General features: G+C 43.3%; 1 protein-coding gene and 1 long non-coding RNA gene across 4 annotated transcripts in view; one reads left to right on the forward strand and one right to left on the reverse strand.

The window, feature by feature from the left end:
• The window catches only part of mrps23 (mitochondrial ribosomal protein S23), a 28,649-nt gene that overhangs the window by 13,829 nt on the left and 762 nt on the right, over positions 1–14,058 (reverse strand). The window contains exon 1 of one of the 3 annotated variants that reach the window (XM_061826762.1): positions 39–2,215. The exons of the other annotated variants lie outside the window; for them this stretch is intronic. The gene's annotated coding sequence lies outside the window, so the exon portion shown is untranslated. Of the gene's footprint in view, positions 1–38; positions 2,216–14,058 lie in introns of those variants that run through there. 3 annotated transcript variants of the gene reach the window in all.
• Positions 2,080–13,076, forward strand: LOC133504488 (uncharacterized). The gene is made up of 2 exons (XR_009795978.1): positions 2,080–2,172; positions 8,695–13,076. It is a non-coding gene; the product is annotated as an uncharacterized LOC133504488 (long non-coding RNA).

The raw sequence follows: 14,058 nt of genomic DNA on the forward strand, positions 1-14,058 counted from the left end.
CAACTGTCCTCACGTCTTCCCTCACAACATCCACCAACCTTCTCTTTGGCCTTCCTCTCGCTCTTTTGCCTGGCAGCTCCATACGACCCAACCTCAGATCAGTGGTAGAAGATAAATGAATGAATGAATGAATGAATATATCAAAATCAGAATCAGCTTTATTAGCCAAGTATGTAAAACATACAAGGAATCTGTCTCCGGCAGTCAGTGCCGCCCTTGTATTACATTCAGAACAAAGAACAAACAAAGTAACAAGAACAAAGAACAAGAGACATTCTGTTAGTAGGAAATATTCCTTATAAGAGTCATAGCTATGCAAGATGCAGTCTTCTTAATTTAGAACAGATAAGACATAAGAGTGTGTCAAGGCCCCACATTATGTTAAGCTCTTTAAGGGGAGGGGTGTCGTGGGCGGGTGTAATCTAAAGTAGGAGACAGAAAGTGTGGAGGCGCACCGGCCATTGTTTGAGAAAGTTCTGTGTGCTGCCAAAAGAAACCAGTGGCTTCCTCTTCTGATTTTTTACAGTACGTAGGTGAATTGTGACGTTGGATGTAACAACCAGTCATGCCTCACTCATTGAATGACATTGCAAAAGGCCACAAACTGAATAGCTGGATGTTATACTTTCAATTTGCGTTGTATTTATTTTTTTTTGCGCCCAACACAGAATATCTGCGAAGAGATTGCATCGGCGGTGGACAATTGCGCATGCGTGCAGTTTAGAGGGAACACTGGCTGATGTTTTCTTTTTTTATTATTATTATTATTGGCACACCGTCCTGCAATTGACCAAGACTGCCTCGCAACACATTGTGTCCCCCTGGACTAGTGCATGACAATAGCACAAAGGGAGCAGTTTAAGGTGAATATGAATATATCTGTTTTGCAGGTCAAAGCAGGTTTATATAAAAATGCATACTCCAAACCAGTCCGCAATACAAAAGGTTCGGGAACACTGGTTTAACACATGTAAATACCATGAAATAAAAGCTGTAATTCTGAATTGTTCTCTCATCTTCATTTTTTAATGGGAAACCCAAATGTTTCAGTACAAAACAAAAACCTGAGGTTAAGAGGGAGGAGGAGGTAGTGGGGGAAATCTGCATTTCAATTTTAGGCCATATCGCCCAACACTAGTCCCAATACAGCAAAATCAAATGTTGGCATCTAACCACCATCTAGCTCGTCTACCACTTTGGAATGAGAGTCAGCTGGAGCCAATTCCAGAGCCTAGATAATATACTTTACATATGTTTTTGGATTGTTCCTGAAAGGCAGAGTACCCTGAGAAAGCAGGGCAATAATGCAAACTCCACTCCAGACGGCCTGTGCTGAGCTTCAAAGCCAAACCTGTGAACTGTGACGCAGACACGGGAATCATTCCCTTCACCATGCTGCCATAAGTGACTGACAAAACAATTTCTCTTGGATTTACTCAAAATTGTGATGTGCCATGAATCTTTTATCCATATATCCATTTCCTACACTGCTTATCCTCACTAAGGTTGTGGGTATACTTGATCCTATCCCAGCTGACGGCAGGTGAGAGGTCCGGTGGACCATGAATTGGTTGCAGATAACCCCAGGACACATGTAAATAATCATTCACACCTACAGGCAATTTAGATTCTTTAGTTAATCCACCGTACATGTTTTTGGGACCACGGAGGAAACCGGGGTATCGGGAAAAAACCCATGGAGGGAACATGTCAACTGCACACGAGCGAGGCTGGATTTGAACCCGGGTCCTCAGGACTGTGAGGCAGACATGCTAACCAGTCAAGTGTATTATCGATGTGTATCTTTTTATTGATGTGTATCTCTTTATTGAGGCGTATCTTTTTATTGATATTTATGTCTTTATTGATGCGTATCTTTTGCTCACACATGCCAAATCATCAGTTAACCTTACTGGAGAGACCAGGGCATAGGAATGTGCCAGTTATTACCAGCTTAGTCATTATGATGAAGATAGTTTGTGATGCTCTTATTTTATGATGCGGTTCTCTTTGTGATGTTCTTTATTTGGGATGATGCTCTTTATTTCCCTTTTATACGTTTGTGATGCGGACCCTGATGAATAGTAGGGGAATGCTGTAAGTCCTCTGTATTGTTGCACTTCTGATCTGCAACAGCCATTGTCTGTCCCTCATTTGTGACCAGAATATTCTGTAAGTAAAAACTTCAAAGAAACTGTTCATCATCTCCAGCCTGTATTTGGATAACCAACATTCTCACTACCCGAAATTAAACGAACACGCGGGGAGGAAAAAAGCGTTCTTTTCGGAGAATCCTAGAGACTAGAATTCCTCATTCGAAATCACAGGACAAAGTGTGCACTATAAAAAGTTGAGAAGAAATACCCGGATGAACAGAAGTTGAGAAGAATTACCCGGATGAACAGTGAATTGCGCAATTGTGATTTTATTTTAGAGAGGTTGTTTCGTTCTTTCAAGAATCCTAGAAACTAAATTCCTCAAATAAAATAAGAGTTTAAGAGTACTTTTGAGAAAAAAAAAAATCAAAGAGGTTCGACCACTTTTGATAAAAGACAATTTAAATCAAAATGCAGGGAGAGTTTGACAAGGAAAGTGAGTGGTTCGATTTGTGGCAAATACCAAAACCATTCTGAACAAGTGGTGCTAAGTGAACAAGTGAGGAATGCATGTGATGTGTGTGTTGGAGGATTGCCTAAAAAGGAACGAGAGAATGAGAAAGAACAGTTGAAAGAATGGATGAGGAAATGTGAGAATGGATGGTTTCCTCCAATGTCTTCAACTGCGTGTTTGGTGACATTAATGAGGGAAACGGAAAAAAGCTTGTGGTAAAAGAGCGGCAGCTCTCAAATTGTAAGTAGAAAAAAACTAACAGGTTGTCTCCAAAAGGTAGAAAGGTGAGAGAGAATGCTGAGAAAGTGTGGAAATGAAAGCAAGAGCAAGGATGATGGCGATGGGATGTGCGTTAAAGTTGTCCCGTTTGGTTGTCAAGGAAGAGAGTGTTGGTCTGGTACCTTCAACACCCAAAGTGCCCTTCGCGCCGCCTCCTTACATCTTTTGGCGTTGTTTTCAAAAGACCCATGTGTACCACCTTACCATGAAGCCAGGAAATTTCAGGCTCCAGTGTTGAATGTAACTGCTGGTCGACTTGAAGTAGATGTAGATGATCAAACGTCTCTCACTCACTCACAACAAACATCAAACATGAATACGGTTGCAGTAATTCTGGCTGCTAGAGTCACCGCCGCCATTAAAGAATTAGAAGGAAAATTGGACAAAGTTGTAGATTTGAGAGCTGACCCATTTACACGTTTGAATCGGCTAGGAATGTACAAGGCGGAATTAAATAGACACCAAGAGGTTCCACAAAATATTAGCGATCAACTTGAGAGAATCACCACTGAACATGAAGACAGAGCGAACGCTGAAGTGGAGGAGCAGAAACGTGCCCTATGCACAGAACAAGAAGCAGCCCAACTGAAGAGAGAACAGGAATTTGCTGTCTACGCTGGTAGAGGCCCTTCAAGTGGGGAAGTGGAAAGCAGGTTGTACATTGATCAGTTCCAGAACCAAGTAACAGAATTAAAGTGTCATGTCCAGAATCTTTCAGGTTCCCACCACGACTCTGTTCTGGATCAAACCGGAGCTCCTGAAGACCCCGAGAAATCTTCCAAAAGGTCCAGCTTCTCCTCATCGGCCTGTGACTCGTTCCCAAATCTTACAGGCTCCCATGATGGCCAAAATTGATCCGGCTACTGGTAACTCTGCTATGTTTTACAAACCTTTCTCTCCCACTGATGTGAGTGTGCTGATGCAGAAACTTCCACCTATGCGATCTGGTGGTGTAAATTGGCTTCAATCAGTGCAGAGAGCAGTTACAGGACAAATGCTATCAGCAGGTGATATCCGTGTCCTTCTTACACAATCATGTTCGATTTCACAGTTGAACACTCTGATGCAAAATTCCGGTTTTTCTTCTCTCCCGGATCATCAGGCTCTTACACGAGAAAATTATTTGACCTTGTCTACAGCACTGGACGCTTTGTTTCCACTTCCCGAGTGTGTTATCTAAGATATAGTGTTTGCTCCCAAAGCAGATGAGGAGGCCGCGGGTTTTGTTGACCGTGCCCTCACTGATTATTCTCTGAAAACATGACACGGTCCTACGGACTCCGCCTTGCATTGGCAAGTGTTCCGAGCAGCTATTTTGAAGGGCGTTCTCAGGTCTGTGGCGCAGGCCATGGAGGCCAATCCAGACCTTCCTGGTGCTGAGGTTGACCGGTGGTTGTCACATCTTAAACATCATTTGAGGAGATATGCTAAAGAGAAAGAATCTAAGGTAGACAAACACAAAAGCACAGAAACAAAACTTGCTATGTTGCAGTTGCAATATCTGAGAAATCAGGAAGAAGCCACTCATGCTGTGATCTCATCTCCCTCTGTCGGTTCTGAGTGCATGATGTATCAAGCAGGTTCATTCATCGGTCGAGGTACGCTCCCTGGTGGCCATGACATGTGCTTCAATTGTGGGCAGCCTGGTCATTGGGCCCGTGCTTGCAGACAGCGACCTCAAGTGTCCGGATGGAGAGGCAGAGGCCAACAACCTGCACGCGGCTACAATCGACGAGGTTACAACCAATCCCGAGAGGGAGGACATCTTAAACAGCACCAGCAGCAGCAACAGGGATATCCCTCAGTGCCAAACCAGCAGTATCTACCGCCCTCTGGTGGACAGTTTCCGGAATGATGGTCCCCTGAATTCACATGTTTAGGCCTGCAGGACCCTTTGATGATCCTGACGGTAGGAGGATTAACTATTAACTTTATCATTTATGGTCGACACAGGAGCTCGGCATTCTAGTATCACAGCCCTGCCACCTGATACCTCTCTTACTAGGAAAACCATCTCAATTGTTGGATTCAAGGGTGAAGAAACTGCCCTGCGATTGACCACTCCAGTGACTGTTCAATGTTTTTCCACAGACTTTTTTGCATTCTTTTGTGTTTGCACCTAACTGTCCAGTCAATCTTTTGGGCAGAGATCTCCTCATCGCCACGTGCCCTCTCATCAAATGCAGCCCTGATGTACTTATCCTGGAATTTCCGGATGGTAACACGTACTGCTGCTCTGCCGCCTCTGCCTCCGATGCCACCTCCCAGTTTCCGCTTGTTGAACAACGCCCTGTGGCATGCGCCACTGCCGACATCTATTGGGCAAGAGTGGATATTGACTCCAGTGGTTGGCTCGAGGCTGAGCACTTTTAGACTCTCTGGTCACCTTGGGTCCGTAATCTCAGATCTTATGATATGGTAACTGATTGTATGCATTGCACACTGTACTATGACAGATCAGGAGAAGAGATCTATTGCGAGGCATTTGAGGACATTCATAACAACATATGGGAATTGAACATGGGTGATTTGTTTGTGGGCAAACCAGGTGTTGCCTTTTCGGTGTTTTTGACTCCTGAACAACTAGAATGGTATAAGATGGCGGATCCTCCGGATCCTTCTATGCCTCCTTGTCACCCACATGTCTCCTTGATGGTTTCGCCTCAGCACACAGCGAAGGATCTTGGTCCGTTTGTCCTGACATGCACCCAGGCCACAGATTAGCAAAATTCATTTCACTCTCAATTGCTCTATTCCTCATCCCTTGATGCTTATTGGATTCAGTCTAACACATTTTTGCCAACTTCTGTTTTGGAGCACCAGCTTCTGGATAGGCACCATGGATGTGAAACAACTGACAGTGACTTTGCTGGTCAACTTCTTGATTCCCTTCCTGCGTCGCTGTGGTCTACGAATCCCACTGATGTTGGTCTCTGCAATGTCTCACCTGTTGCGTTTCAGATGAAACCAGGACGAATATATGTTCCCCAATACTCTCTAAAAGAGGCTGGGATGGTTGGCATTTCGGACACAATTGGCGGCCTGCTCAAAGCAGGGCTGTTATGTAAAATTCCTGAATCTGATTATAACACACCAATTTTACCCGTTGAAAAGAAAGACACTGGAAAGTTTCGCAAGGTCTATGACCTGCGAGCAATTAATGCGGCTGTTTTAACTCCCACTTTGCCAGTCCTGAACCCTCACTCGACACTGTCCCAAATTACATCAGCCCACACTCATTTCACTTGCATTGACTTGGGTAATGCTTTCTTTTGCATTCCTCTCCATTCTTCAATGAGACAATTTTTTGCTTTCACTTGGAATGGTGTTTGTTACTCCTACAATCGCCTGCCTCAAGGTTTTGTCCTTTCCCCCGGACTCTTCAACAACTGTCTTCGCCAGTTGCTGTCTCCGCTTGAATTGCTTAATGGAGTTCTCCTGGTGCAGTATGTGGATGACCTCTTGCTGGCAGCTCCATCTGAAACTTCTTGTCTTGAAGCCACCAGGTCTTTGCTCTCTCATTTGGCCTCTGTTGGCCTGAAGTGTTCAAAGTCCAAACTTCAGATTGCCCGACCACAGGTTTCCTTTCTCGGACGACTGATCTCAAGCCACGGCACTGGAATGTCTCCATCTCACAAAGACGACATCCTTCACCACCCAAAACCAATGTATGTCAAAACCATGCTGGCCTTTCTTGGTCTTTGCAACTACTCCAGACATCATGTTCCAGACTTTGCTGAACTTACTCACCCGTTCCGACATAGTAAATGACCAGGGTATGCGGAACCTTTCTAATAGTCTTTGTTGGACCACAGAAGCAGATACTTCCTTCATTTCCTTGAAACAGCATCTTTCCGCTGCTGCGGCTCTTACGATTCCTGATTACAACCACATGTTTTATCTAGACGCATCTGAAAAGGTCAGCAGTTTGTCTGCTGCCCTTTATCAGAAGGGGGAAGGAGGAAGTCGACAAGTCTGTCTGTATCCATCCACTCCATTGGAAAAATACGAGCAAAGACATCCAATATGTTCTGCTTTCGCATCTGCTCAAGCCAGAGTGATTCAGAAAACATCTCACATTGTTCTCAATCACCCACTGACTGTGCGAACATCACACAGTACAGTCCAGTACGTCACAAGTCAAGCTTTTACGATGACCGGAGGAACACTGAGGAAAATTGAGGCAATTTTAATTCAACCACATATTCTCTTTATTCATGAAGGAGTAAACATGGCTGAAGGTCTGCTCGAAGGAGAACCACATTGTTGTGTACGAAGAACTAAGGAAGAAGACTCACTTCGGACTGAACTCTATGAGACACCGCTTGAGAACCCGGACTTCATTCTTTTCACAGATGGATGTTGCTTCAAGGGCAATGATGGCCTACAATCTGGATTTGCAGTAACCCAACCCACAGAAACAGGTTTTGAAGAAGTCCAGGCTGTAAGAATTTTAGGCTCACAGTCCACACAAAGAGCAGAAATTTTGGCATTGACAGCAGCTCTCAGGTTAGCAGAAAACCACTCAGTAAACATTTACACAGATTCAGCGTATGCACACATGACAGTTCATGTTGCATTAAAAAAATGGCAGCGAAACAATTTCCAAACCTCAACCGGTACACCCATTAAACATCAGGACAACATTCTCAAATTGCGAGATGCTTTACTGCTCCCAACAGAGGTAGCAGTAATAAAATGCAAAGGTTACTCTCGAACTAATGATTCTGTATCAGCAGGTAACGAATCAGCAGATCCAGCAGCAAAAAAGGTTGCAGGGTACTGACCAACACTCCAACTAATTGTGAGTCTGAATGTGAAAATCAACAGGAGGTGACAGTAGAAACAGTTAAGGTGTGGCAGGAAAAGGCAAGTCCAGAAGAAAAGAGTGTGTGGAAGTCAAAAGGGGGTGTCAAAGATGAGGATGGCATATGGCGAAAAGAAGGTAAATGCATTCCATCTCAGACACAATTGAAAAATCTAATTTCTGAAGCCCATGGAACGTGGCATGTAGGTGTGGATGAAACATTGAGACGACTCCACTCCTGGTGGCATCCTTTTATGAGACAAATTGTTAAAGGTGAACTGCAGGACTGCACTGTAAGCTGTAGGTATAATAGTATGCCTACAACAAAACCACCGCAGGGAGTACACGATCCAGACGTGGACGCTCCTGGTCAGGTGATTTCAATTGATTTTACTGACATGATTAAAACTGTGTCAGGTTACCGGTATTTGCTAGTTATAGTAGATTCCTTTTCAGGATGGCCAGAACCATATCCCTGCAAATCTGAAACAGCGAGCGTAGTGGTAAAACATTTGGTTAATCATTACATTCCAACGCATAGGTTCCCTAGGAAAATTAGATCAGACAATGGAACTCATTTCAAAAACAAACATCTCCAGGCTTGAGAAAAAACGTTATGTTTGAAACATCATTTTGGTTCTGTGTATCATCCACAATCGCAAGGTCAGGTTGAGCGCATGAACAGGAACATTAAGGAAAAGATAGGTAAGGCTTTAGCTTCATCTACACTCAATTGGTTGCAAGCTCTTCCATTGGCATTGATGAACATTCGGATGTCATTAAATTCTTCTAAAGGGTGGACTCCATTCGAGTGTCAGACCGTTTCCTGCACACACAGCTCCACTGGCTGTGGGTGACGTTCCAGGGCCACCTGGGCTCAGGCAACTAACCATTAATTTCTCCCATTTAACAGAAAGACTACCAGACGGTCCCCTCGGAATGAACATTTGCGAATCTGTGTGGTTAAAAGTGATTAAACGACAATGGTCTGAACCTAGGTGGACAGGTCCTTTTCAAGTTACTGAGCGGACAGCCACAGCAGTACATCTTGAAGGGGGACACATGGTTCCACATCTCGTCTACACGACCCGCCAGGTCCGCCTCAGGCTCAGTAATCCCTCCACCTGACGACAACCGGAAAACCGCGTCTCCAGTGCCGGCTGGCACCCTTCGATGACATCATTCTACAAGGGTTGATTTCACGGTACACGGGCACCATAATCCCGGTGAATCAACCTGGGACCAAGTAGTCTAACCCCAAGGTCCAGAAGGAGCCGACTGCGCCCCAGCTCGACTCATCCCAGAGGAAAAGGTCCCCTCTCCGTGATGTTCAACATGAGTCCCTCTTCGACATAGACATTGGCAGGGATGGCCATCGTCTGGGTCGTAGCCATCCTGGTGCGGTCAGGGGTCATTGCAGAAGCAACCTCAGGATGTCCCCAATTGATTACTGCCGCCATTGAGAAAAAGGATATTTATGTTCCTCCACCCTATATGATGGCTGAATTGCTTCCTCCTCCATGCTTGTCCGTTGTACCACACGCTCCAAACGATGACGCGGCTGGAATTTTCCTTTAATTCTGTTTATTTCGGCGTCCGAAAGAGGGATTGAAGTGTATTATCGATGTGTATCTTTTTATTGATGTGTATCTTTTGCTCACACATGCCAAATCATCAGTTAACCTTACTGGAGAGACCAGGGCATAGGAATGTGCCAGTTATTACCAGCTTAGTCATTATGATGAAGATAGTTTGTGATGCTCTTATTTTATGATGCAGTTTTCTTTGTGGTGTTCTTTATTTGTGATGACGCTGTTTATTTTCCTTTTATACGTTTGTGATGTGGACCCTGATGAATAGTAGGGGAATGTTGTAAGTCCTCTGTATCTTTGCACTTCTGATCTGCTACAGCCATTGTCTGTCACTCATTTGTGCCCAGAATATTCTGTAAGTAAAAGCTTCGAAAAAACTGTTCATCTCCAGCCTGTATTTGGATAACCAACATTCTCACTACCCGAAATTAAACGAACACGCGGGGAGGAAAAAAGCGTCCTCCAACACCAGTCACCAGTTTTCCACTTGCATGTAGCTTCATAAATTCAATTTAAACTCAAAATAGCAACAATTATGCTGTAACAACTGGAACACGTGTTGTAAATAAATTGTTACTCTACATTGTGAATTCACATTTGAACGATGATTTACCAAAATAACCAGTTACCATTTTAAAAATATGAGGTGTGCAGCATGGAATTTCATCATCTCCAGCCTGTATTTGGATAACCAACATTCTCACTACCTGAAATTAAACGAACACGCGGGGAGGAAAAAAGCGTCCTCCAACACCAGTCACCAGTTTTCCACTTGCATGTAGCTTCATAAATTCAATTTAAACTCAAAATAGCAACAATTATGCTGTAACAACTGGAACACTTGTTGTATATAAATTGTTACTCTACATTGTGAATTCACATTTGAACAATGATTTACCAAAATAACCAGTTACCATTTTAAAAATATGAGGTGTGCAGCATGGAATGCATGGTGCCTGACTTGCAGGGGTGGCCAACCCATGGCACTTTAGCTCCTTTCATGCGACTCTCATGAATGCACGAAAGCATATCAAAGTTCTCTTTATGTGGCTGCACACGCACGTGGGCTTTGCTTGAGTTCCTTTCGGTAGTGGCGAGCGAGCGTTGCTTGCATTTATTCCGGTATTTGCGTGCGCGCTTTGCTTGAGTTTATTCCGGTTGTTATAGGTATTGTGACAACAAGGTCGGTGTGCGTTGATGGATAAGTGAAACAGGACTGCGCAGCATACTGTATGCAGCGGGAGGGTGAGAAGGGAAAAAAGGGACGATGCCAACCAGGGGAGAGTGCCTTTACTGTTCTCCTCACCCAGCTCAACTGTGCAACGACAGAAGGAAGCGTTAAAACCAGAGTAGGAGGACCTCAGCATGGAGAAGACGTCTCCCAACCACAGTCACGTGACCGCAGCAGGAAAGCTTTCTGCAAACCTGCCTTTCACATTGAATGTAAATAGCTTGAAGTTTCCCAGTCAGATGACGATGTTTATAGAATTTAATTTGCCAATTTCACTCTGAAAATGCTAGGGAGAAGAAGGAGTAAAACAAAAATATGTGGATGAACAAAGGACGTTTTTACCAGTCAGGGAAGCTCATATTGTTGAGCGCAACGGCCAGCCACTCTTTGCCTTTTGTGTTAGACGTCTATAGCATTTCACAGCTTCAAATCTTCACTCCAGCTCATTCCAAGGTAACATAGACCAGGAATTTCCAAAAGGAACTAAACTTCCCAGTCACAACTTAATCACTTTGAAAAATCACACTGAAAAGCAGATGGCTTTTTTTTTTAAATGAAGCCTCCAGAGACGAATGCTTGCATCATATCAACTGGCTTGTGATATTTACAATAAAGCTGGCTGTGTGAAGGCATGTGTGCGAGGAGGGAATGATATTCATGTGTATGATATAGCTCTTTGATGTCTATGACCTATCTCTTTGCCAAGAAACAGTAAAAAATGTTGCTCTTCATCTCTGACTTGTTGGCCACCCCTAACTGGTAGAACACCAGCCTCAGTTCTGAGGACCAGGGTTCAAATGCCAGGACAGCCTGGTTGGGTTTTGTCAGGGCGCTCCTCCCACATCCCACAAAAAAATTGGAGACACTAAATTGCCCTGTTATCGTGAGTGTGAATGTTTGGTTGTTTGTATCTGCGATTGGCTGGCAACCAATTCAGGGTGTACCCCGTCCGGTGATAGCTCGGATAGGCGCCGGCACTCCCGAAACCTTTGTAAGGACAAGCAGCTCAGAAAATGGATAGATCATGTAAGGTCATGAAAGCATTTTTATAGTATGACTATACCAATCAATTGTCATTTACATTTTCAGCAGTCAATGTGTAAAACGGTGTACTAACATTGACAAGGGTTTTCTTTTGGCAAGTAGAATTCTGATATAAGAAAAATAAAACAATAATAGTGTCACAAATTAAATCCTTTGTTGACATTGACAGATTTGCACCTCAAATCAGGTAGTGGGCATGTAATACTATTTATCCAGTTGCTTGCTGTACAACTGGAAATGGAATAAAGCTCGTGCACGTGACGTCACAGTTTGTATGGCGTCATATTGTTGGTCAAACCTAGCTGCTTGGCAGTGCGTGAGTCGTTGAACTGGAGCAGATTTTTCAAACTGCCCACGATCTGTTGTGCTGTTGGTTGTCACAATAAATGAGAGGTTAACGTGTGGCCGCAATCGCTTCCGTGTACATTCCGTGGAGACAACTCCGTCCTCTTTTTTTTCCCACTAATAGTTAATGAATGCGAGTTTGTGTAAAACCAGGGGTCATTTATTTAAATATTGGTATTTGTATTGAATACTACCTTAAAAGATTGATGGATTCCGGCAAAGGTTAACGTGTGGCCGAATGCGCTTCCACGTTCACGAGCCGTCAACCCGTCGTCTTTTTTTATTCAATCATAGTTAATGAATGCGAGTTTGTGTAAAAGCAGGGGTCATTTATTTAAATATTGGTATTTGTGTTGAGCGGCTAGAAAGCGTTGACCTCAGAGTTCTGAGGTCCCGGGTTCGATCCCGGACACGCCTGTGTGGAGTTTGCATGTTTCCCCGTGCCTGCGTGGGTTTTCTCCAGGCACTCCGGTTTCCTCCCACATCCCAAAAACATGCAACATTAATTGGACACTCTAAATTGCCCTTAGGTGTGATTGTGAGTGTGGCTGTTTGTCTTGTTCTGCCCTGCAATTGGCTGGCAACCAGTTCAGGGTGTATCCCGCTACCTGGTGTACAACTACAGGAAACGTTTGACCTCTGTAATTGCAAACAAAGGCTACTGTACCAAATATAAACATTGGTTTTCTCAGGTGTTCAAATACTTATTTGTAGCTGGATCACACAAATAAATTGTTAAAAAAAATCATACATAGTGATTTCTGGATTTTTCTTTTTTGATTATCTCTCTCACAGTGGACATGCACCTACGATGAAGATTTCAGACCTCTCCATGATTTCTAAGTGGGAGTACTTGCAATATAGCAGGATGTTCCAATACTTGTTTTTTTTCACTGCACATGTGTATATCCAGTTGTCCAAGACAAGCGGAATTGAATTAACAGTACAATTTCTTATCTTCTTCTTTGACCAGCAATATAGCCAGTCACGTGATTTCAGTGATGTCGGTGTTTTGTCCGATACCGTTAAACATTTAGAAGGTGATAATCAACGAAGGTACGTGGAAAAATGAGAGACGTTTGGCATAGACAACCCATATTTAATGCTGCAGTCGATGTTTTCGGCGATGAGAAATTGGACCGTTAATTCACTTCTTGCTTGTCTTGGACAACTGGATCTACACATGTATCTGGTGAGTAAGTTGTCGAGATTTACATGGAAGAGTTTGAAAGCGGATAAAAGTCTGGACGTATACTAATACTTTGTTGCTGGATCTGTTCTCAATCAAGAATAAATATCACATAGTGATGGAGCCACTCAGATTTTTTCAAAACAAATACCAGCATTTAAAAAAATGATGCCTGGTTATACACAAACTCACATTCATTAACTATGATTGGGAAAAAAAAAAAAAGACAGTGAGTCAGCTCCTCCATACATGGAAGTATGTTGTGTTGCGGCCACATGTTAACCTACGTAAACATCACTGTGACCGACGGTTTATTTTCTTTTTTTAAATACGCATTGGACTCATTTGAGAACAACGGATACAAAAAAAACAAAAAGCTGTCAGAAAGAGGTTTACCCAAGTTTAACGTGTGGCTGGAACATGATTCCATGTACGTTGGAGACGACTCCCAGTCGTTATTTATTTATTTTTTTAAACTCAGTTTTCTCAAATGAGCCAACTTGGCATTATAAATACTTCTTGGGAATTTGAGATTGAGAAGAATAATTCCTACTTGAAATGAACTGATCGCTACACAGTTGTGTGTATTTGGTTGGGCACCATCCTTCACGTTTAATTGCTGAAATTCATCGATCTTTTCAGCAGGTATTCCATAGAATGTCCTCTTTGAATATCTGTCTCATCTGTTGTAACAACCAACAGAATAAAAAACAACCCTCGGGCATAGTGTATCTTTTGCTCCAGTTCAATGTCCCCCACAATGTCGAGGACCTCTTTTTGATCGGCAATATGTTGCTGTGAAAATGGTGACGTCACATGCACGAGCTCTATAGAATGACCTCTTTGTCTGTCTAAGTTTCTTTCGGCTTGTCCCATTGGGGGTCGTTTCAGCGTGTCATCTCAGATGAACGCTCATATTTCTTTGACACATTTTTTACACCGGATGCTCTTCCTGACACGA

This window comes from Syngnathoides biaculeatus, chromosome 8, assembly GCF_019802595.1.
Source record: "Syngnathoides biaculeatus isolate LvHL_M chromosome 8, ASM1980259v1, whole genome shotgun sequence".
NCBI lineage: Eukaryota > Metazoa > Chordata > Actinopteri > Syngnathiformes > Syngnathidae > Syngnathoides > Syngnathoides biaculeatus.